Raw genomic sequence first — 24401 nt, forward strand, 5'->3', positions numbered from 1 at the left:
ACGAAACAGGAATGGCCAGCCGCTGTGGCCGAGCGGTTCTAGGCCCTTCAGCCCTGACCTACGCTGCTGCTGCGGTCGCAGGTTGGAATCCTGCCTCGGGCATGGATTTGTGTGATGTCCGTAGGTTAGTTAGGTTTACGTAGTTCTAAGTTCTAGGGGACTGATGACCTCAGATGTTAAGTCCCATAGTGCTCAGAGCCATCTGAACCATTGTCGGCTGGGACTTCTTGCAGGCATCTCAAACAGTCACAGACGGTGGAAGATTAGAGCTACAAATTGACGAAGCTATTCCAGTAAGCACTCGTTAGAAAGATGGTCAGCGGTGGAAGACGTTGTTATCCCACCAACGACACTAGTACCAGTAGTCAGTGGAGATCTACCGTTAAACTGTGAATCCTTTGTCGAATGTTCGTCATCATTGCTTTGAATGGTTCGATGAAACCCGCCATGAATTCCTCTCCTGCGGCAAACTTTTCGGCTTAGAGTACTCCTTGCTCTCAGTGTCCTCGATTCTTTTCTGAATGTATTCTTATCTCTGACTTCCCCTACATGTTTTACCTTCTGTAGGTCCTTCTAGAATCATGGACGTTATTCCCTGATGCTATAACACATGCCCTATCATTCTGTCCCTTCGTCTTATCAGTGTTTTCCATATGTTCCCTCCTTCTCGTATTCTGTGGAGAACCTCCTTATTCCTTATCTTGCCAGTTCACCTAATTTTCAACATTTTTCTGTAGCATCATAACTCAACGCTTTGATTACCTTATGTTCCGGTTTTTACACTCCCATGATTCACTGCCATGGAATGCTGTGCTGCAGACGTACATTCTCAGAAATGTCTTCCTCACACTAAGACCTATGTCTGATAGCAATCGACTACTATTGGCCAGGATTGCGCTCTTTGGCCGTGCTTTTTATGTCGTCCTTGCTTCGAGTATTATGGGTTATTTTGCTTCCTAGGTAGAATGATTCCTTAACTTTGTCTACTTCGTGACCACTAATTTCGATTTGTCGTTTCTGCTACTTCTCATGTTTACTCTCTATCCATATTCCGTGCTCATTAGACCGCTCGTTTCATTCAACATATCCTGCAACCCTTATTCACTTTCAATAAGGATAGAAATGTCATCAGCGAAGCTGATGATTGATATCCTTTCATCCAGAAATGTCACTCATTTCCACTATTTCTTATTAGATGCCTAGGAGGGTAGGGGCGAAGGACTGCTTCCCTGCCTTACACGCATGTCAAGCAGAGCGCTTCGTTCTTGGTCTTTTAATCTTCTTGTTCCCTCTTGATTCTTTTCCATATAGTGTATCACTCGTCAGCATCTCGGATGAATGAGTTGTTTAGCTGACTGGGCAACAGTTTTAACACTTATCTGCCCTTGCTATCTCCGAAATTGTGTGGATGATTTTTTCCGAATTGTAACGGTTTGTCCACAGTCTATCAGATTCTAGACACTGAGTTAAAAAGTCGTTTGTGTTTTCCTCCAAGGATTTTAGATATTTCGATGTAATGTAATGTTATCGACCCCTTCTGCCTTATTCGATTTCAAATCTTTCATAGTTACATTAAATTCTGACGATAACACTGGAACTCCTATGACAACCTCATCGACTCAAGTTTCTTCATCTCCCATGTCATCAGACAAACATCCCCCTTAAAAAAGAGACTTCCAATACACGCTTTTCACCCATCCGCCTTTTCCTCTGCGTTTAACAGTGCAATTAACGTTGTATTCTTATATTGCCACTCTGGTTTTTAATTTCACCAAAGATTGATTTGACTTTTCTATATGCTGAGTCAGTCCTTACGACGGTTATTTCTTTTTCTATTCTCTCACATTTTTCTTGCAAACCTTATCGTCACGAGTTTCCTGCACTACGATTTATGTCATTCTAAGTGATTTATATGCTTCCCCATGAACCATGGACCTTGCCGTTGATGGGGATGCTTGCGTGCCTCAACGATACAGATAGCCGTACCGTAGGTGCAACCACAACGGAGGGGTATCTGTTGAGAGGCCAGACAAACGTGTGGTTCCTGAAGAGGGGCAGTAGCCTTTTCAGTAGTTGCAGGGGCAACAGTCTGGATGATTGACTGACCTGGCCTTGCAACATTAACCAAAACGGCCTTGCTGTGCTGGTACTGCGAACGGCTGAAAGCAAGGGGAAACTACGGCCGTAATTTTTCCCGAGGTCATGCAGCTTTACTGTATGGATAAATGATGATGGCGTCCTCTTGGGTAAAATATTCCGGAGGTAAAATAGTCCCCCAATCGGATATCCGGGCGGGGACTACTCAGGAGGACGTCGTTATCAGGAAAAAGAAAACTGGCGTTCTACGGATCGGAGCGTGGAATGTCAGATCCCTTAACCGGGCAGGTAGATTAGAAAATTTAAAAATGGAAATGGATAGGTTAAAGTTAGATATAGTGGGAATTAGTGAAGTTCGGTGGCAGGAGGAACAAGACTTTTGGTCAGGTGAATGCAGGTTTATAAACACACAATCAAATAGTGGTAATGCAGGAGTAGGTTTAATAATGAATAAAAAAATAGGTTTGCGGGTAAGCCACTACAAACAGCATAGTGAACGCATTATTGTGGCCAAGATAGACACGAAGCCCATGGCTACTACAGTAGTACAACTTTATATGTCAACTAGCTCTGCAGATGATGAAGAAATTGAAGAAATATATGATGAGATAAAAGAAATTGTTCAGGTAGTGAAGGTCGACGAAAATTTAATAGTCATGGGTGACTGGAATTCGAGACTAGGAAAAGGGAGAGAAGGAAACGTAGTAGGCGAATATGGATTGGGGGTAAGAAACGAAAGAGGAAGCCGCCTGGTAGAATTTTGTACAGAGCACAACTTAATCATAGCTAACACTTCGTTCAAGAATCATGAAAGAAGGTTGTATACATGGAAGAATCCTGGAGATACTAGAAGGTGTCAGATAGATTATATAATGGTGAGACAGAGATTTAGGAACCAGGTTTTAAATTGTAAGACATTTCCAGGGGCAGATGTGGACTCTGACCACAATCTATTGGTTATGAACTGTAGATTAAAACTGAAGAAACTGCAAAAAGGTGCGAATTTAAGGAGATGGGACCTGGATAAACTGACTATACCAGAGGTTGTACAGCGTTTCAGGGAGAGCATAAGGGAACAATTGACAGGAATGGTGGAAAGAAGTACAGCCTTGAAGAATGGGTAGCTCTGAGGGATGAAGTAGTGAAGGTAGCAAAGGATCAAGTAAGTAAAAAGACGAGGGCTAGTAGAAATCCTTGGGTAACAGAAGAATTATTGAACTTAATTGACGAAAGGATAAAATCCAAAAATGCAGTAAATGAAGCAGGCAAAAAGGAATACAGATCGACAGGAAGTGCAAAATGGCTAAGCAGGGATGGCTAGAGGACAAATGTAAGGATGTAGAGGCTTATCTCACTAGCGGTAAGATAGATACTGCATACAGGAAAATTAAAGAGACCTTTGGAGAGCAACTTGTATGAATATTAAGATCTCAGATGGAAACCCAGTTCTAAGCAAAGAAGGGAAAGCAGAAAGGTGGAAGGAGTATATAGAGGGTCTATACGAGGGCGGTGTACTTGAGGACAGTATTATGGAAATGGAAGAGGATGTAGATGAAGATGAAATGGGAGATATGGTACTGCGTGAAGAGTTTGACAGAGCACTGGAAGCCCTGAGTCGAAACAAGGCCCCCGGAGTAGACAACATTCCATTGGAACTACTGACGGCCTTGGGAGATCCTGTCCTGACAAAACTCTACCATCTGGTGAGCAAGATGTATGAGACAGGTGAAATACCCTCAGACTTCAAGAAGAATATAATAATTCCAATACCAAAGAAAGCAGGTGTTGACAGATGTGAAAATTACCGAAAAATCAGTTTAATAAGCCACAGCTGCAAAATACTAACACGAATTCTTTACAGACGAATGGTAAAACTAGTAGAAGCCGAACTCGGGGAAGATCAGTTTGGATTCCGTAGAAATATTGGAACACGTGAGGCAATACTGACGCTACGACTTATCTTAGAGGAAAGATTAAGGAAAGGCAAACCTACGTTTCTAGCATTTGTAGACCTAGAGAAAGCTTTTGACAATGTTGACTGGAATACTCTCTTTCAAATTCTAAAGGTGGCAGGGGTAAAATACAGGGAGCGAACGGCTATTTACAATTTGTACAGAAACCAGATGGCAGTTATAAGAGTCGAGGGACATGAAAGGAAAGCAGTGGTTGGGAAGGGAGGAAGACAGGATTGCAGCCTCTCCCCGATGTTATTCAATCTGTATATTGAGCAAGCAGTAAAGGAAACAAAAGAAAAATTCGGAATAGGTATTAAAATCCATGGAGAAGAAATAAAAACCTTGAGGTTCGCCGATGACATTGTAATTCTGTCAGAGACAGCAAAGGACCTGGAAGAGCAGTTGAACGGAATGGATGGTGTCTTGAAGGGAGGATATAAGATGAACATCAACAAAAGCAAAACGAGGATAATGGAATTTAGTCGAATTAAGTCGGGTGATGTTGAGGGTATTAGATTAGGAAATGAGACACTTAAAGTAGTAAAGGAGTTTTGCTATTTGGGGAGCAAAATAACTGATGATGGTCGAAGTAGAGAGGATATAAAATGTAGCCTGGCAAAGGCAAGGAAAGCGTTTCTGAAGAAGAGAAATTTGTTAACATCGAGTATAGATTTAAGTGTCAGGAAGTCATTTCTGAAAGTATTTGTATGGAGTGTAGCCATGTATGGAAGTGAAACATGGACGGTAAATAGTTTGGACAAGAAGAGAATAGAGGCTTTCGAAATGTGGTGCTACAGAAGAATGCTGAAGATTTGATGGGTAGATCACATAACTAATGAGGAAGTATTGAATAGGATTGCGGAGAAGAGAAGTTTGTGGCACAACTTGACCAGAAGAAGGGATCGGTTGGTAGGACATGTTCTGAGGCATCAAGGGATCACCAATTTAGTATTGGAGGGCAGCGTGGAGGGTAAAAATCGTAGAGGGAGACCAAGAGATGAATACACTAAGCAGATTCAGAAGGATGTAGGTTGCAGTAGCTACTGGGAGATGAAGAAGCTTGCACAGGATAGAGTAGCATGGAGAGCTGCATCAAACCAGTCTCAGGACTGAAGACTACAACAACAACAACAACGTAACGTACGGTAAATTTTTGTTCTAAATATTTATCTGCCTACATGTTACTTAAAATTAACAATATATGGCAAAACTGAATTTGCCAATGTTTAATTCAGGTTTCATTCGACAATTTTCGATATGTAATGTGCAACAACGGGTTGCTGTAGCAAAAATGGGGAAAACTGCATAGATTTCCAATTTAGTATTAGAATGCTCTGTTTCCTCAAAAAGAAGTTAAAATTTAAAAAATTCAAAACAAAAATATACCAGACATCGCTTCAGTAGTTGTCGAACTTGTAAAAACCGTGCTTCTGTTCCTCTCAAACATCTTTCATTGTTATCAGTAATAACAGGATACTTCTGCATTGACCATGATGAAGGAGTTCAATAGAGAACTAAATAACAATTATATATATATATATATATATATATATATATATATATATGCACTCCGTCTTCAGGCCACGAGTGGCCTACCGGCACCATCCGATCGGCGTGTCATCCTCGGTGTAGGATGCAGATACGACGGGCGTGTGGTCAGCACACCGCTCTCCCGGTCGTTGTGATGGTATTCTTGACCGAAGCCCCTACTATTTGGTCGAGTAGCTCCTCAATTGGCATCACGAGGCTGAGTGCACCCCGACAAATGTCAACAGCACGTGGCGGCCTGGATGGTCACCCATCCAAGTGCCGACCACGCTCGACAGCGCTTAACTTCGGTGATCTCACGGGAACCGGTGTATCCATTGCGGCAAGGCCGTTGCCCTTATATATAATGTATGTGCATGTAAACTCTACTTGCATCAAAAGTAATTGCTTTGGTTACATAAAAGCGCAGAAGTTACGCGATCAACTAATTTTTACAACTTATAAAGTGCAATTTATATTCAGGGAAGATATAATATACACAATGAACTAAGACCGAGTGGTGTGCCGTTTTAGTTACGTGAAAAACGACCAAAGAAATGAAAAAAACACAGAGTTATTGACGGCTTTCTGTTTCTCTCTTACACATTCATTTATATTTCTTGCCCCACCAGTGTTGTCAATAGTACTGATAATCTTACGGTTAACTACGTCATTTATTTGGTGTACGAAATCTACGAACCGTAGTTTTGGTAGAGTGCAGCCATAAGCATAGCTGAAGACACTGGACTCGTGTTTAGAAGGGCAATAGTCCAAACATATGTTACGAAATTTCGGATTTAGATTTACCCTTACATCCTAAAAATGCTTTAAGCTGGTTGCCGAGATGGTTCCTCTGAAAGCGGACGGGCATTGCCTTCCTCACCCGTGGGTTATCTGTTTTTTTTCCTTTTGTTTTTTTTTTTCTCCGCGTCTAATGACTTCGCTGTCGACGGGGCATTGAACCCCTAATCTTGTTGCCCACCTCACTTTCTTGCTGAAACTATTTATTCGGCTTACGTAGTCGTGCACTCTGTTTAAGTGTGAGCCAAATGATAACTGCGTGGAAGGACGGTGCAATCCAGCCAGACGTCCTCGTATCATGCTGAGAAAGTAGGTCAGGTGTGCTAAGTAGCCGGCAGGGGTGGCGCAGCGAGTGGGGGCGGAAATAAAAGGAGTCGCTGGCTGCTGACGTAGCCGCGTGAGAGTCGACTACTCGCTATCGACTGGCGGCCGGTACGAGTGGTCTCTCGTCGCCCTGGCCTACTTTGGGATCTGCTGGGACTCTCGATAAGCCGCTCTAATCCGCACATCGAGAGGGCCGCGCCGCGCCGAGAGGCTGCCGAGATAAAAGAACGGCGGGCGCGGGCGCCGCCAATGAGAGGCGTTTTTAATTGACAAAGGAAACTGCTGCGCGCTGCTCTTTTGTTCCCCGCCCCTCCTCTTCCGGCGCTGCGCGCCTCTCCTCGCTTTCTCGCCTTCTTCGCACTCTCGCTCCCCCCCCCCCCCCCCCGGCACGGTGATGAGTGCCAGACGGGGCCCGGCAGCGTTCTCGTCTTTTCTCTCCGGTGACGTTTCCCATCCGCCGCGCGATGTCCACTTGGAAAATCTGCGGAGCTTCGGCATATTTTAAGTGACTTTGCGAGCGCGAGGGCTCTGCGGCGGGAGCGAAGCTGCGGTGGAGCGGGGTGGAACTGGCCACTGATGAGACCGTGCGGAGGAGAGTGGGGGAGGAATCACTGCCGCCTCCACTACCCGGCCTCCCCCACCCCCAACACCCGCGCGCGACAGCAGCGCCGCTTCGAGGCGAGGCGCGCCGCGACCGCCCCGTCCTATTGTCTGCAATTACCAAGAGTGTAAGGCACGCAACTAATTATTAAACCCAATTAAATAGGAGAGGACGGGCGCCTATATGAGCAGGGACATCGCTCGGGCCACGCCGGCGGCCGCGGCGTCCGTGTTTTGAGAGCGGGGGCGGGCCGCAGGACACAGGGGAGCGCAGCAGGGATGACGCGGAGACAAGTAAAAATGGCGGGATGATGGATTGCTGTAGCATTTAGTGATGCCCTCGCCATCTCATAGTCGCGCGGCGCAGCGGACCGGCTTATAATTATAATGGCGGAGCCGGGCTGTTGGTACGGGAAAACGTGGGGCGTAGAGGGGGGTGTGTTGGGCGGGGGATAGGAGGTGTGGAGGAGTTTGCGGCGGATGCGCCGCCCTGCATATTGTGCTGGGCCGACCCAAGTTTCTCTTGCCGTCTTGGTCGATCTTGGCGTTTGTTGTTCCTTCAGATGAGGAGCGAGTTGGCCGTGGCGTCACGTGTCAACCCCGTCTCCAGTAGCTGTGTGTGGGAAACGTAGACACGCGCCGCACTGGCTGATATTACACCGGGAAACGAAGCGACTACTTTCTGTCTCGTGATTCCCGTTATCCACACTGCACTGCACACGGCGCCAGATAAATTGTGTTACTTTGTATAAGAAATGTGTTCTTGTTTTAACGGCTAAAAACTGCTTTAACATACAGTAAATGACTGTTCTACTACACACACCTTGCCAACTTGTTTCGTCTGCCTCCGTCTCGTCGAATTTCTTCTTTAATTTTCCTCTTCTAATTCCTGAATGCAATGAACTACTATAAAATAATGTACACAACATTGCAATATTTACTTTTCGTCCTCTTCGTGTTTATTAACACCGTGTTCGGTTTCGATAACCAGCTTTTGTAGTATACAGGGTGAATGGCCTATAACTTGCATCGCAAATATTTCAATAACAGAAGGCGCCAGTGACGTGCGGAATTCACAGATTGGAATGGTAGGCACGGGTCCGCCCATGCAGCCCAATGACAGAGTGTTATGAATATCACATATGTATTTATTTAAAAAAAGGGTTAAACGTCCTGCTTAAATCCGCAGGTCAGAACAGGTAGTTGGAATTGTGGAAAGGGGCCAAAAGGGGGCTGTCAGTCACACTCAAACACACATAATCTCATTTAGTTGTCCAAATAATACAGAAAAAGGTTTTGAACTTAGTTATCGGGTAAATAGCCTTAAGGGCACAACCACTTAAATTTACAAACGTCAGAAAACCATTAACTTAAAATTCAGACTCAGAACATTTATAACGCAGAAGGCCTTACGTAAGTAAGTTATATAACTTTGCTGAAGACCCAACAAATCTAACACTTGAAAAGCAAACAAGTTTAATTTAAAGACGGCTGAAGGCCCATGATTTAAAACTGCAGGTAAAATTAATTTAAAAAAGCACAAGGCAGAAGGCCTTATCTTCAATTAGGCTGAAGGCCCCATACAGTCTGATACCTGAAAGACAAGAACTTTAATTTAAAAACGGCTGAAGGCCGATGACTGAAGACAACTAAAATAATTTTAAGTAGGCAGAAGGCCCGAAGCTTATCTTTAAACAATATTTTACACAGGCTGAAGGCCAAAACAATTTAAGATTTAACAAATAAGGAATTTAAATTTTAAAGTGGCTGAAGGCCCATTCTTGAGAAACACAACAACAATAAATTTTCAAAAGGCAGGAGGCCCAAACACTGCAATACTTGACAAGTAAGGAAATTTCAGTTTTAAAGCGGCTGAAGGCCCATTATTAAAAACCCAACTAAAAGCATACAAATTCAAACCATCGGCTATAAACCAATAAGAAAAGGCAGTACAGCCAGCGGCGCTGAGAAGTTTCTGGGGGTTGGTCTCCACTTGGAATATTAACGTTCGCTATGGGCAGACAGGTAGTCGGCCCAACTATATCCGATCCGCCGGTAGTTAATACATAGGATTAGTAACAAATAGGATAAGCAACATTATTTCTCTATTAATAATCATTTGTGTATGACTGACGGTCAACGGCTCGAAGAAACCATTCCGAGGTATTCACCGTCAGTCACATCGGTGATGATGTAACAACACTAACGTTATACAATTGTATATATAATAAATTTTTTTCTTCTGAATTTCGATAAATTAGTATAATCGATATTCTGGTTTCATTTCTTTTTTGTTTCATTCCATTATGTTAAAGAAGCTATAAACAATTTTCGATGTAAAATTTAATATTTATGTTCAATTTCAAGTAATGTTGTAATCGTAGTGAAGTGTAACTAATGTTGGAAATATTGTAAGATGTGGAAGTTGTAATTGTATGCCTGGTCCATACGTAGGCAATGTATTAGGATAAGTAGAATGTAAAACCTTTGGTGAATACCCTGTCTGTAGGGGAGCGGTAAAAGGTGGAGGCAGGCGAGCACGGGAAAATGCACACGGGCGCTGTACGGCATAACGGGGTCAGCAGTAGTAGTCGGAGTTGGGCATCGATCTGAGAAACACGTGCTGGATCGAGGAGGCTCTCCTGGAAAAAGTGGTTTCGTTGAGCCTCGGATGCGCTGTTTTCGACGTCTATACAGCATGACAATATTCCATAGGCACTAAATGGAAAAGCATTGCGACGCCATGAAGAAGTAAAGTGCCGATATTTCATGAGCCATTGCTGTAATTGCACGTCTGCTTTGTGCCTCGCCGCCTGCCGACCGCCTCATCGATACGAACAGGTTGAAACTTTTAGTACTGTATTCGTGTGGACCAGTGTTACTTTTTCTACATACTATTCAATAATAACTTAAATTTTACCAGAACTGTCCTATCAATTAATTATCCTCACAACTAACCTAGACAGGGTCCTTTCCATATGTTGTGCAATCCGAGTGTCCCATGATGAAGATTTAAAGTTTATGTTAATAATAATTACCTGCAGACCTATCAATGTTAAAATGATGTTTAAAGAACTTTGTTGTTAATGAATACTTGACGAATAATATAGGTATGACAAAGTTGAAAGATAATGTTGAAATTGGTTTAGTAATGAAGTTTATTTAAATTGAGACAAAAATAACGGTAGTTAAATGAGCAGGAAATAAGACAAAAAGAGTGGTAAATCATATTTTGAAAATCTTGAATGCTTAATGCTCTCAATAATCAAACTTTCACTACAGTGATCATAATAGTTTCAGGGTCCCCCCCCCTTTTCTTTCATTTCTATTCATTTGAATTCTGAAGTGTACTGAACTGATCCGACCAGCAAAGTTAAAGTCAATATAAAACCTAAATTTATCAGTATTTTCCCTCCTTACAACTGACTTTGTATGTGTGTTTCAAAAGCGCTATTTCTAGGGTAACCTATGCCCGATTTCAGTCAGGTCAATAGACAATACGAAGTTTGTAGTAAACATTGCAGTGTAATGTTGTGTATTTATAGCTTGTCCATATTAGTACAGAAAGTGAAAATATTAGTTCAGTACATTTTTCTGGTTCTAAAATTTACCATATAATGCAATGTTACTATGTGTTGTTATGCTTGAACATACTTCCTCTTGTACAGAGAAGAAACTCAGTTAATTCCTAATTAGGCTGGCGACCGTATTATTAACAATTGGTAGCAACTGCTGTGTATGTTTCTTGTCCATTCTAATGTGTAGTTGCACTTTAGACTTGCTTGACGTATCATTGTTGTTACTGAGTGGGTGTAAGTCTGATTTTGCCTCCATTCAGGTACACGCGGTCAACATATTTACTAAAATCCTTTCTTATAAGGTGAAGCCCGTCAACTTACCATAGTACAGGCTTTAAAGAGTTAACGTACGCCCGAGCGTAGACGTTACAATGGTACTAACAAATCTCTCATCTATCCTACTTCTTTCTATATTCTTCTTAAAAAACAACAAAATTTTATTTATATTTCAACCTTAAATTATTGTTATTTTGAAAAGTGTCATTCTTTGTAAATTTTATAGATAAAACAAAAGGAAAGAAAACTGTAAAAAGATGAAAAACGAAAATTGTAAGATGTACGACCTGTTTTAAACATCGGGTAACAGGTCTATAATTTGGCAATAAATAAATAAATAAAATAAAATCCACCGGCAACCCAACCGACCGACAGTCAACGGACACACCGACAAGATAACATGTCCCAGCAGGCGACAAAGAAATCCAAACGACACAACGCGAACAGTCGTGACTTGCTGGTAGACTAAGTTAAACTTGACTTTCGTGTCCTGGATCGGTGAGCCACGGACCTCGTAGCAGTGGGAACAGCAGTACAGACTCCGACAGCGTGTGGGCGCGGCCATCGGGGTCGGCCAAAACACGCGCCGAGGTTTCCTCGCTACTCCGTGCCAACCGACCAACTGCCTGCTGGTCCGTCTGCGACTGCTGCTCCGTCGCGACAGCACCGCTGGTACGTCTCCCACTCACAGACACACGACGGCGTAAATACTGGCCCGGACCCAACCATGAAGAGGAAACACGCCCACTGGCTAAGCGACATCCCTGCACCAGGAAAAGACCGATCCAAGTTCCACAAGATGGTAATTGAAGGGGGCGCAGAAGCGCTCAGAGATCCAGTTACACGTCGCCCGATGAGACGACCGACCATTCAGAGCCAGTACGCCGACTTTTAAAATAACTTGTCAGTCAAAATCACACAAACTACACACAGTTTCACGAACACTTGCACGAAGAACTAAACAACGCCAATGGCCGTGACTGTATAATAACAGGGACGAATCACGAGTCGGCACACACAGCCAACCCACAAGCGATCGCCAGCCAAATACACGTCGTCCGAGAAGACGGCCGACCGACGACCAACCAAGGTGACCCGCACTCAAGTGGTATTTATGGGCAACCGTCGGGCGAGTCATGGCTTTCCGCACCTCACTGCAGGCCAGGGGCGGGCAAACGTTGCACGCGGCTCATGAGTGCACAGCGCTGCACGTGTGCTGCTCGCGTGCAGGCGTCGACCGGGGCTGTGGAGACAGCCGGCAGGTTGCGGCAGTGTAGTGCCAGGCTAAGCTGCGGACGTTGATGCGAAGCGAGCACTATGTAGTGAACGTTGTATTTCAAGAAACGGAGTAGTGGAGATTTGCTACCTTTTAAAAAGTAATGGGAGAATCATTTTTTCGTTGTGCAAAAACGTGAAAATTCGAAATGTTTAATATGTGGCAGTATTCTCGCTGGTCAACGGATGTTTAGTATTGAAGGCCATTATAATAAATTTCACAAGGACGAGTACAATTTATTGTCGGATTCTAAGCGGATGGGGAATTGATTGAGCTTAAGAAGAGCGATCTGACGATATCAGATGAATCTGTCGTAGTTGGCCGGCCGGGGTGGCCGAGCGGTTCTAGGCACTACGTCTGGAACCGCGCGACCCCTATGGTCGCAGGTTCGAATCCTGCCTCGGGCATTGATGTGTGTGATGCCCTTGGGTTAGTTTAAGTAGTTCTAAGTTCTAGGGGACTGATGACCACAGCATTTAAGTCCCATAGTGCTCAGAGCCATTTGAATTTGTCGTAGTTGCTGTTGTCACGAGAGATCTGCGACTTCCTCTCGTCATGTCTCTCATCTAACTGATTTAACATTTTATGGAGCACTGTTTTCAAGTTTTCAGGACGACAACAATAATAGCCCAGCGGTATGTGCAAGTTATAAGACTGCGCTTAATATAGCGAGAGCTGGAAAACCGTTTGCTGAATTAATAAGTCTCGGTTAAGAGCAAACATCAGTGATGAAAATTTACGTAACTGTTTGTGTTTGTCTGTATGTAGAAATTTTGTTCCAGTTATTAAACGTATTGTAAACTCCACCTGTGATAATTAAATAAAACGTATCGTAGGTAATAGGTACTCTTTCAAACCATGATTTCTTTCAAGCACTCCTACTAACCTTATTCATTCACTCAATAAAGCAAGCTAGGAAACAAAACGCATTACAGAGCAAGGAGCGGACAGAAGGTATGGTGGGGATTGGAGATAAGCGGGTGGCCAGCTTGCCCCTGTGTGCACGCGAAACACCTGTTAACTGCACGCGTGCAAGTGCACCGCACATGTGCAGGATTCCTGCCCGCCCCTGCTGCACGCGCTCCCCGAGTGAACTTCTGCCGCGTCCCAAGTGAAACACTGCCAGGTCCGAACTGCACTGCTAGTGTCTCCCAATTCACTGGCAGATACGAACTAACCTGATCACACGACAACCAGGAAGTGATAGTAGTCAGCAAAGATAATACGCCAGGGCTTATATCGATAAGCGCCGCCGTTGCCGCTCACGGGCAGGCAAGGCGGCAATTCAGTGACACCAGTAATTGAAATTAACATAACTAGATGGTAGTACAGTAAAAACAGGATGTCACATAAGATATGGCACGAACACGAGCCACGCCTGGGTCAAAAGGTACAAATATTTGAATGGAACAGTGCCAACTGACAATACCGTAATCAAAGTGGACTAAATTACAACGTCAGTGGTGTTTATGAAGGAGTCTAGAGCAAGTGATTTACGAGATACCGTAGTATGAACACTGTCAACACTGACAGTTGTTTGTTCCACGTGGTAGCACAAAAGAACGTGATTTTCATATGAGTGCGTATGTTAAATGGGAGATTGTCTAGGCCGAACGAAAGACAAACAAAGGCGAATACAGTACCACTGTAGGGTCTGACACGTAAAGAACCACTGATTAAATGACTCTCGGCGCACTGTAATTAAAATTGTTCAAATGGCTCTGAGCACTATGGGACTTAACTTCTAAGGTCATCAGTCCCCTAGAACTTAGAACTACTTAAACCTAACTAACCTAAGGACATCACACACATCCATGCCCGAGGCAGGATTCGAACCTGCGACCATAGCGGCCGCGCGGTTCCAGACTGTAGCGCCTTTAACCGCTTGGCCACCACGGCCGGCTGTAATTAAACTTCCTCTCTCGATTCATACTGGAAGAATCAATCCGCGAAGCACACAGTAACTTTCGCCGTCATACCCTAGCGAATGATCTTGTCGAGAACTCGAGAAAATACTGGTCGAACGTAAAATAACTAAGCAGGTCGAAGACATCTATCCACTCCTCCCTCGACCAGTCACGGCTGAAAATTGAAGACAGTAAGAGAACGCTGACGTTTTAAACTTCGCGTTTAAGAAATTAGTCCCACAGGAGGATCGTACAAACATACCACCGTTTAACAGTCGTGCAGCCTCCCGCTTGGAGGATAGAAATAGGCATCCCTGGCATAGAGAAGCAACTGAAGGAGCTGAAAACAAAAAACATTGATGAAATCCCATTTCGATTTTGCAGAACGGGCCCTCACCTTTTTTTCCCCTTGAGTTATCAGTCTTCTGACTGGTATGATGCGGCCTACCACGAATTCCCCTCCTGCGCGAAACTTTTCATAACAGAATAGCACTTGCAACTTAAGTGTTCTATTATTTGCTGGATGTAGCCCAATTTCTGTCTTCCTCTACATATTTTAACCTTTACAGACCTAGTACTTTGGAAGTTATTCTCTGATGTCTCAACAGGTGTCCTATCATCCTTTCCTCGCCGATTCTGCTGAGAAACTCCTCGTACCTTACCTCATCGGTCCAGCTAATTCTCAACATTCTTCTGTAGCATCACATCTCAAGTTCTTCGATTCTCTTCTTTTCCGGGTTTCTCCCAGTCCATGTCTGACTGCCACACAATGCTGTGCTCCAAACGTATATTTTGAGAAATTTCGTACTGAAAATAAGATCTATGTTTGATAATAGTAGACTTCTCTTCGCCGAAATGCCCTTTTTGACAGTACCAGTCTGCTTTTTATGTCCTTCTTGCTCTGTCCGTCATAGGTTATTTTGCTGCCTAGGCAGCAGAACTCCTTAACTTTATCTACTTCGTAATCACCAATAACGATGTTACGTTTCTTCCTGTTCTCATTTTAGCTACTTCTTATTACTTTCATCTTTCTTCGATTTATTTTATGCCCATATTCCTTACTCATTAGACCACTACATTCAAGAAGTCCCGAAATTGTTCTTCACTTTCGCTAAGGATAGTAACGACACCAACGAATCTTAACAATGGTATCCTTTTACCATGAATTATAGTCCTACTCTTGATCTTTTATTTTATTTCCGTCATTGCTCCTTTTACGTGTAGACTGCACGGCAGGGGGGAGAGACGTCTCTGCCTTACACCCTTTTTAATCCGAGAACTTCGTTCTTGGTCTTCCACTAATATTGTTCTCTCTTAGATCTTGTACACATTGTATAATTAATACCCGTCTCCCCGACATATTACCCCTATCTTTCTCATGATTTCGAATACCTTGCGTCATTTTACGCTGTCCAACGCCTTTTCAGGTCTGCAAATCCCATGAACGTGTCTTGATTTTTCTTCATTCTGACTTCCAGACTCATCCACAACGCAGAACTGCCTCTCTAGTCCCTTTAACTTTCCTAAGGCCAAACTGATCGTCGTCTAAAGTAGCGTTAATTTTCTTTTGCGTTATTCTGTTTGTTATGCTTGTCAGCAACTTGGATGCACGAGCTGTTAAGATGACTGTGTGATAGTTCTCGCGCTTGTCGGAACAGTGGGGATGATTTTTTTCTGTAAGTGCCATGGTATATAGCCAGACTAGTAGATTCTACACACCAAACTGAATAATTGTTTTATTGCCACTTCCGTGAGTGATTTTGGAAATGCCGACGGAATGTTATCTGTCTCTTCTGCCTTATTTGATTGTAAATCTTCCAGGCCTCTTCGAAATGCTGATTCTAATGCTGGATTCCCTGTCTCTTTCCTATCGAATCATGTTTCATCTCCTATCGGGCCATAAGGCTAGTCCACAATTTGATAGAGGCTGTCAATGTGCTCTTTCCAACTATTCGCACTCTCCTCTGCATTTAACAATGGAATTACCTTGCACTCTTCAGTCTTACTGGCCTTGCTTTTAATTTCACTGAAGGTTCCTAAACATTTTTGTACTTCCATCTGCCGTCATTAACCCGGATTATTTCCTCTCCTACCCATGGTTTCTTTCAGATACTTTCCTTGCAGCTACGTTTTTTCTCCAACTTCTGTGATTGCCTTTTTTTAGTGATGTCCATTCCTTTTCAACTGTACTGCCCACTGAGCTATTCATTACGGCAGTATCTATAGCCTCAGTGAACGTTAAGCACATCTCTTCATTGCTTAACAGTTCCATATCATATTTCTTTGCGGATTGATTTTGCCTCACTAGTATCTTAAAACTTCAGCCTACTCATCATCACTACCAAATTTTGATTTGAGTCCATATCTGCCCCTGGGTACGCCTTACAACCCTGTACCTGATTTCGGAATCTCTGCCTGATCATGATGTTAACTAGCTGAAATCATCCTGTATCATCCAGTCTTTCCCAAGTACACCTGCTCATCTTGTGATTCTTAAACAGAGCATTCGCTATTACTAGCTGAAATTTATTGCGCAACTCAATCAGTCTCTCTCCTCTCTCATTCCTACTACCACGTCCATATTATCATGTAACCCTCTCTACTGCTACTTCCCCTACAACTGCATTCCAGTCCCGCATGACTATTAAGACTTTCATTCCCTTTACGTTTTGAAGTACCCGTCCAGTAGCCTCACATACTTTCGCTGTCTCTTCATCTTCCTCTTGTGACGTCGGCATGTATACCTGAACTATTGTTGTCGGTGATTTCTTGCTGTCGGTTCTCATGAGAATAACCATATCTCTGAATTAAAATTCTACTCCCGTTATAACAAGGGTAGCCAAGCATTCAGCTCACGGGAGATGTCCGGGGTCAAGTGTAAAAACACTCAGTCTCGCTTCGCATTTCCCCCACCACCACGCCTCACTGGAAAAAGCGAATGTGCTACATTTAAATGGCACTACAGTCGTACTGCGTACGACTTTCTTTTATATTTCACATTTCTCAACAACATAGTGCAAACAAAACATGTTTTCAGTATTAATTAATTATTTTAGCCCGCTAAAGACATAATATATCTTTTATTTGGTATAAACCGTTGGCATATGGACAGACATAGACAATTTCACGGAGTTTCGCACTCGGGTTGCTACGTAATTGTGACTTACTTAGTTCCATAATCGTAACAAGATCTTTCACACTACTATGTCGATTGAAATATTGTAGCACTATTGCAAATTCATTATGCAGACTTGGAAAATCTACCTGAGAAAAGCAAAGTAGACTGTAATGGACATTTTTGAGGTAAAAAGATTTGTAATTAAAAGTGGCGTTACCTTGCAGTTGAATCAGTTACTTCTGCAGATGCACAGGGGCGCTTTCAAATGAATAATCAAATGGTCCCGAAAATAGTTTGGAAACAGATGTAAGAGTGACAGTGTCCTCAAAACCTTTATAAAACTATCGTAATTCTTGCAAGGCCACAATGAATTCTTCAAACCTCGCACTCTCTTTAACGCCAGTGAACTTAGGGAGCTGGATTGTCTTTGTCAGAATGCGTCCCTTCTGCAACATTATTTTCTTTTTAAAAGCATCCCCATTAAATCAGAAAGAAGTTATCTTACAGTGTCTTAGTGTGGACAGCGTGCAGTCAAGTCCACTTCAAATGTAAAATCTGCAATCGATTCCGGATGTTTTGACTTTCGTTCCTGCGCTCCTTTTCCCTTCACAAATTCAACGATAGCGAGATTTAAATCGATAAATCGTTCCAGGCATGCCCCTTACTTTGCAGTAATACATGAAGTGTCCATACTCTTCATTCATTTCCACTGAAAAATGTTTGCAACTAATATAGAATAGTGGATACGACTTCAAAACTTTTGTATTCATACTATCGATTTCGTCAAGTACTCCATACATGCAAATTTAGCACAGAGTGCTTCTTGATATACAGAACAATGTGATGTTTGGCACGCCGTGGCCGGCCCTGGTTATACCTCTTCTGGTGCTGTTGATATTACCCTATACTCGTCTGAACAGAAATCCTTGTCTTCTTTCCATTTCCTTTCACTGACGCCAGCTATATTTAGATTGCGCCTTAGCATTTCCCTTTTCTGATTTTCAAGTTTTCCTACGACATTCAAACATCTGACATTTCACTCCCCGACTCGTAGAACATTATTCTTTCGTTGGTTATTCAATCTATTTCTCGTGGTCACCTCCCCCTTGGCAGTTCCCTTCCGGAGATCCGTAATCTTTAGCCATGACATTTTTTCGTTTACAGGCCACATGTCCTGCGGATAGACGGTGTGTACCTTTAATGCAGTGGTTTCCATTGCCTTCTGCACGCTCATGCGACAGCCTTGCCGCAGTGGGTATACTGGTTCCCGTGATATCACTGAAGTTAAGCGCTGTCGGGTGTGGTCGGCACTTCGATGGGTGACCATCCCGGCCGCCATTCGCTGTTGCCATTTTTCGGGAGCACTCAGCCTCGCGATGCCAATTGAGGAGCTACTCGACCGAATAGTAGCGGCTTCGGTCAAGAATACCATCCTAACGTCTGGGAAAGCAGTGTGCTGACCCTACGCCCCTCCTATCCGCATCCTCCTCTGAGGATGACACGGCGGTCGGATTGTCCCGGTAGGCCACTCGTGGCCTGAAGACGGAGTGCTTTTTTTTTTCTACACGCTCATGCTGTTGATCATTCTTGATTCTTCCACTTTTCCACTCCGAGGGCAAGAGGGTAACCTCAACCTCTGTTCGCTCCTCTGCTCTCTTTGACAAGGCCACCGGCAGAATGTGACTTCTCATGCCGGAAGTCTTCGGCCGCCATTGCTGATGACTTTTATTCAGGATTTAAGCACTGGAGGGGTTCGAACCTAGGACCAACGACGTTTTGATTACTACTCAAAGACGCTACCAGTAGACCACGCTTGCTTCTTTCTTTGTTCGCCTTTATCGCGAGTCCCTCTCTCCGAGTGCAAATCGCCAAGCGACTGGAAGAAAGTACATGTGACTCCTGTGTATCAGAAAAGTAAAAGAACGGTCCCGCATAATTGCAGAACAATCTCATCAAAATCGATTTGCTGTAAAATTCTTGAACGCATTCTGTGTCTAAATATAACAAGTTTCCTTGAGACAGAAGAGCTTCTGTCCACAACTTAGAAAATATCACACGCGCGAAGTTCAGCTTGCCCTTTTCTCTCTAGGTATACTCCGACCTACGGAAGGAGGGTGACAGATAGACTCCATATTCCCATATTCTGGGAAATCGTATGACGCTGTCCACCAACTACAGACTGTTGTCGGAAGTTCGAGCATACGGATTAATTTCCCAGACATGTGAGCAACAGAACCAAAAACTTTGTCCTCTATGGTTAGTGTTCATCGGAGACGATGGTATCGTTAGGAAGTGTGATATGACCGCTTTTGTTCTCTATATGCATAAATGATCTCACGGACACGGTGAACAGCAATTTACGGCTGTTCGCTGATGACGCTGCGGTGTGCGGGAAGATGTCGTCGTTCGGTGACTTTAGAAGGATATTGCCTGACTCAGATAGAATTTCTAGTTGGTATTATAAACTACCTCTTGCCCTAAATGCAAAAAAAACTAAGTTAATGCGCATGAGTAAGAAAAAGAATCACCTAACGTTAGAATACAGCATGAGTAGCATGCTGCTTGACACAGCCACATCGGTTAAATATCTAGGCGTAACGTTGCAAAGCAATGTGAAATGGAATGGAAAAATCAGATTGCTTATAAGGAAAGCGAATGCTCATCCTGGTTTTATTGGAAGAATTTTGGGAAAGTGTAATCATGTATAAAAGAGACGTATTGTAGAACGCTAGCGCGACTCGCTCTTGAGCACTGCTCGTGTGTCTGGGATTCTCACCAGGCCAGATTCAAAAAAGACAGGGTGATTGAAAAAGAATACCACAACTTTAAAAATGTGTATTTAATGAAAGAAACATAATATAACCTTCTGTTATACATCATTACATAGAGCATTTAAAAAGGTTTTTTTTCACTCAAAAACAAGTTCAGAGATGTTCAATATGGTCCCCTCCAGACACTCGAGCAATATCAACCCGATACTCCAACTCGTTCCACACTCTCTGTAGCATATCAGGCGTAACTGTTTGGATAGCTGCTGCTATTTCTCGTTTCAAATCATCAATGGTGGCTGGGAGAGGTGGCCGAAACACCATATCCTTAACATACCCCCATAAGAAAAAATCGCAGGGGGTAAGATCAGGGCTTCTTGGAGGCCAGTGATGAAGTGCTCTGCTGTCCAGAACTTTTCCCTTTGCACAAACACCCATTCTCTGTAAACTGTTTATACCAACGTTTAATACACCACCTATCAGGAGGTTTAACACCATACTTCGTTCGAAATGCACGCTGAACAACTGTCGTCGATTCACTTCTGCCGTACTCAATAACACAAAAAGCTTTCTGTTGAGCGGTCGCCATCTTAGCATCAACTGACGCTGACGCCTAGTCAACAGCGCCTCAAGCGAACAAATGTACAACTAAATGAAACTTTATAGCTCCCTTAATTCGCCGACAGATAGTGCTTAGCTCTGCCTTTTGTCGTTGCAGAGTTTTAAATTCCTAAAGTTGTGGTATTCTTTTTGAATCACCCTGGATATCGAAGCAGTTCAGAGGCGTGCTGCGAAGTTTGTTACCGGTTACGCAAGTGTTACGGAGATACTTTGCGAATTCAAATGGGTATCCCTGAAGGGAAGACGACGCTATTTTCGCCGAGGCAATTCTGCGTAGATTTAGAGAATCAGCATTTGAAGCCAACTGCAGATCGATTCTACTGCTGCCGGCGTACATTTTTACGAGGAGGTGAGTCCTACCAGTCCTCTTACCGTACCGTCACTGGTAAACGCTATGAATGTCTTTTGGACACCGACATCATTCCAAGCCTTCAATAACGTGTTACGTGGACAAAATCAATTTTATGCAAGAAGGCCCTCCTACGCACACTGCACAGCGAGTGAAGCAGCTGCTGCAGAGGCAATTCGGAAATGCTATATTTATCAGCCATCATTTCACTACAGCTTAGCCATCCAGATCAAATGATCTTAATCCGTATAACTTCTGGCTGTGGAGTTAACTGAAAGATGTTGCATGCAATGCTGTAATTACGATCGTAGCTGAATTAATGGCACGCCTTGCGGAACGCATTCCGAATGTGACCCCTGAGACACTACGATGTGTTTCGGAACATGCCGTTTATGAATTTCACCTTGTGGCAGCAAACGGTGGTTAGGAGATCGAACATGTCTTGCGCCACTCTCACGACAGTTAAAACTGATATAATTTTGATTTGTTGCGGCTTTTGGCCACAGGAAAGTAAAAAAATGATGTCATTTTGATTTTTATGCGATGTTTGGCCTCAGGACAGTTAACAACCGATTTTTCCCATCCGATATGATACGACCTTGACTTGGTGCCTGGGCTTAAGTAGCTAACAGTGCCATAACTGTTGACTTCTGAACTTGCGTAGTTACATACATTGAATAGTATGGACAATGTAATGTGCAGCGCAAACTATAGCTGTTGTATGCCATCCATCTGTCATTTGTAGCGGACTCTATTGATGTTAGGACACTAGAGCGCCATCTATTGGTAAAATTTTCATTAATTTTTTTCCCATGACGCTTCCCCCAGCGTCAGTAGTATGCTGTGCAAATTTCACATATTTATACTGTATTTGTAAACTACGCTCATGCTCATAAAGTAAGGATAATGCAGATACAGGGTGGAAAAACGCTCTGGTGGGCGGTTTGCGGATTCAAATCACCTTGGGGTATGACCATGCAGGGCATTTGATCTGCGGTCGTCGCACGGTGGCGCTGGCAGCAGTCCACATACGCAGAGGTGTGTTGGTGCTTGTCAGTTTACGGTGCAGCGAGTAAGTGTGCAAACGTTTTCAGACGTGCTAATTGTGACTGTGTGTTGAAAATGGCTCAAAGAACACATATTGATGACGTTATGAGGGGTAGAATACTAGGGTGACTGGAGGCTGGTTAAACACAGCAGGTCGTAGCACGGGCCCTCCGTGTGCCGTAAAGTGTGATCTCAAGATTATGGCAACGATTCCAGCAGACAGGAAACGTGTCCAGACGCTACACTACAGGATGTCCACAGTGTACAGCACCACAAGAAGACCGATATCTCACCACCAGTGCCTGCAGACGGCCACGGAGTACTGCAGGTAGCCTTGCTCGGGACCTTATCGCAGCCACTAGAATAGTTGTCTCCAGACACACAGTCTACAGGCGACTGAACAGACATGGTTTATTCGCCCAGAGACCTGCAAGATGCATTCCGCTGACCGCTGGTCACAGGAGAGCCCTTAAAGCCTGGTGCCAAGAACACAGTACATGGTCACTGGAACAACGGTCCCAGGTTATATTCACGGACGAGTCCAGGTACAGTCTGAACAGTGATCCTCGCCGGGTTTTCATCTGGCGTGCACCAGGAACCAGATACCAATCCCTTAATGTCCTTGAAAGGGGCCTGTGTGGAAGCCGTGGCTTGATGGTGTGGGATGGGATTATGATTGGTTCACTTACACCCCTGCATGTCTTTGACGCAGGAACTGTAACAGGTCAGGTGTATTGGGTCGTAATTTTGCACCAGTATCCGAATTTTTTAAGGTGTGCAGTGGGTCCAACCTTCCTCCTGGTGGATGATAACACACGACCCCACCGAGCTGTCATCATGGAGGAGTACCTCGAAACAGAAGATATCAGGCGAATGGAGTGGCCTGCCTGTTCTCCAGAACTAAACCCCATCGAGCACATCTGGGATGCTCTCAGTCGATGTATCGCTGCACGTCTTAAATCACTACGACACTTCAGGGCCGCGCGGGATTAGCCGAGCGTTCTCAGGCGCTGCAGTCAGGGACTGTGCGGCTGGTCCCGGCGGAGGTTCGAGTCCTCCCTCGGGCATGCGTGTGTGTGTGTGTTTGTCTTTAGGCTAATTTGGGTTAAGTAGTGTGTAAGCTTTGGGACTGATCATAGCAGTTAAGTCTCAAGAAGATTTCACACACATCTGAATTTTTTTTTTTTTTTTTTTTGGGCACTTCAGGACGTGCAACAGGCACTGGGAGGCTATATCCCAGCAGCTGCTCGATCACCTGATGCAGAGTATGCCAAGCCGTTGATCGGCCTGTTACCTACGAGTGCATGGCGATCATATCCCATATTGATGTCGGGGCACATGCGCAGGAAACAGTGGCGTTTTGTAGCACATGTGTTTCAGGACGGTTTTCTCAACTTATCACCAGTACCGTGGACTTACAGATCTGTGTCGTATGTGTTCCCTATGTGCCTATGCCATTAGCGCCAGTTCTGTGTAGTGCCTCATTGTGTGGCACCACGTTATCCTTAATTTATGAGCATAAGTGTAGAGCTTTTATTGTGGAGACCCTGTACATCCCTGGATCCATCATTTAACACTGGATTTTGAAACTTTAAGCTATCATTTGATAGCGGGCATGGAGAGCTTTTCTTATCAAAAAATACAGAAGGATAGTGTAACAATCAAACACAACGAATGATGAGAAAAAGCTCTTTGTAGTACCAATTTTTTCTGAAGATGTATAGCAGGTTTAAAATGTTGGACTGTTGTGTACATAGTTCCGCGTAGTCAGCCCGTACACAACTTTCCCAATAGAGTGCGCCCCGCGAAGCACAACAGCGAGGCGCAGCGGTCGTCCATCTCCGCACTACGAGATGGTGCTGTCTTAGAGACGGACCAAATTCTGCTTCCGCCGATCCGCGTATTAATATGTAATTCAGCCAATGAGATTGCTGCTAACGTAGAACCTTTTCTCCTCGCGGATCACACTCGCGCAGTGATACCTGAACGCTCGAGGTATTATAACGAGTGTACAGACCTCCGATTAGTCAGTCTGCATTAGTCTGCATTTGTCTGCAGTCAAGTTTCAGTCTGCACCTAATAAGATTACCATATTCTTGTACATAGCCATGAAGACAAATGTATAGATAATTTTGTCAAGTATCAGAGATATGTGAG

At 43.8% G+C, this 24401-nt stretch overlaps 1 pseudogene; it reads right to left on the reverse strand.

Annotated features, from left to right (window-relative positions):
- Nucleotides 1-5818: 5818 nt before the first annotated feature.
- On the reverse strand, nt 5819-5936 carry LOC126093850 (5S ribosomal RNA; annotated as a pseudogene).
- Between the last annotated feature and the right edge of the window lie 18465 nt (nt 5937-24401).

This window comes from Schistocerca cancellata, chromosome 7 (genome assembly GCF_023864275.1).
Source record: "Schistocerca cancellata isolate TAMUIC-IGC-003103 chromosome 7, iqSchCanc2.1, whole genome shotgun sequence".
In the NCBI taxonomy this organism is placed as follows: domain Eukaryota; kingdom Metazoa; phylum Arthropoda; class Insecta; order Orthoptera; family Acrididae; genus Schistocerca; species Schistocerca cancellata.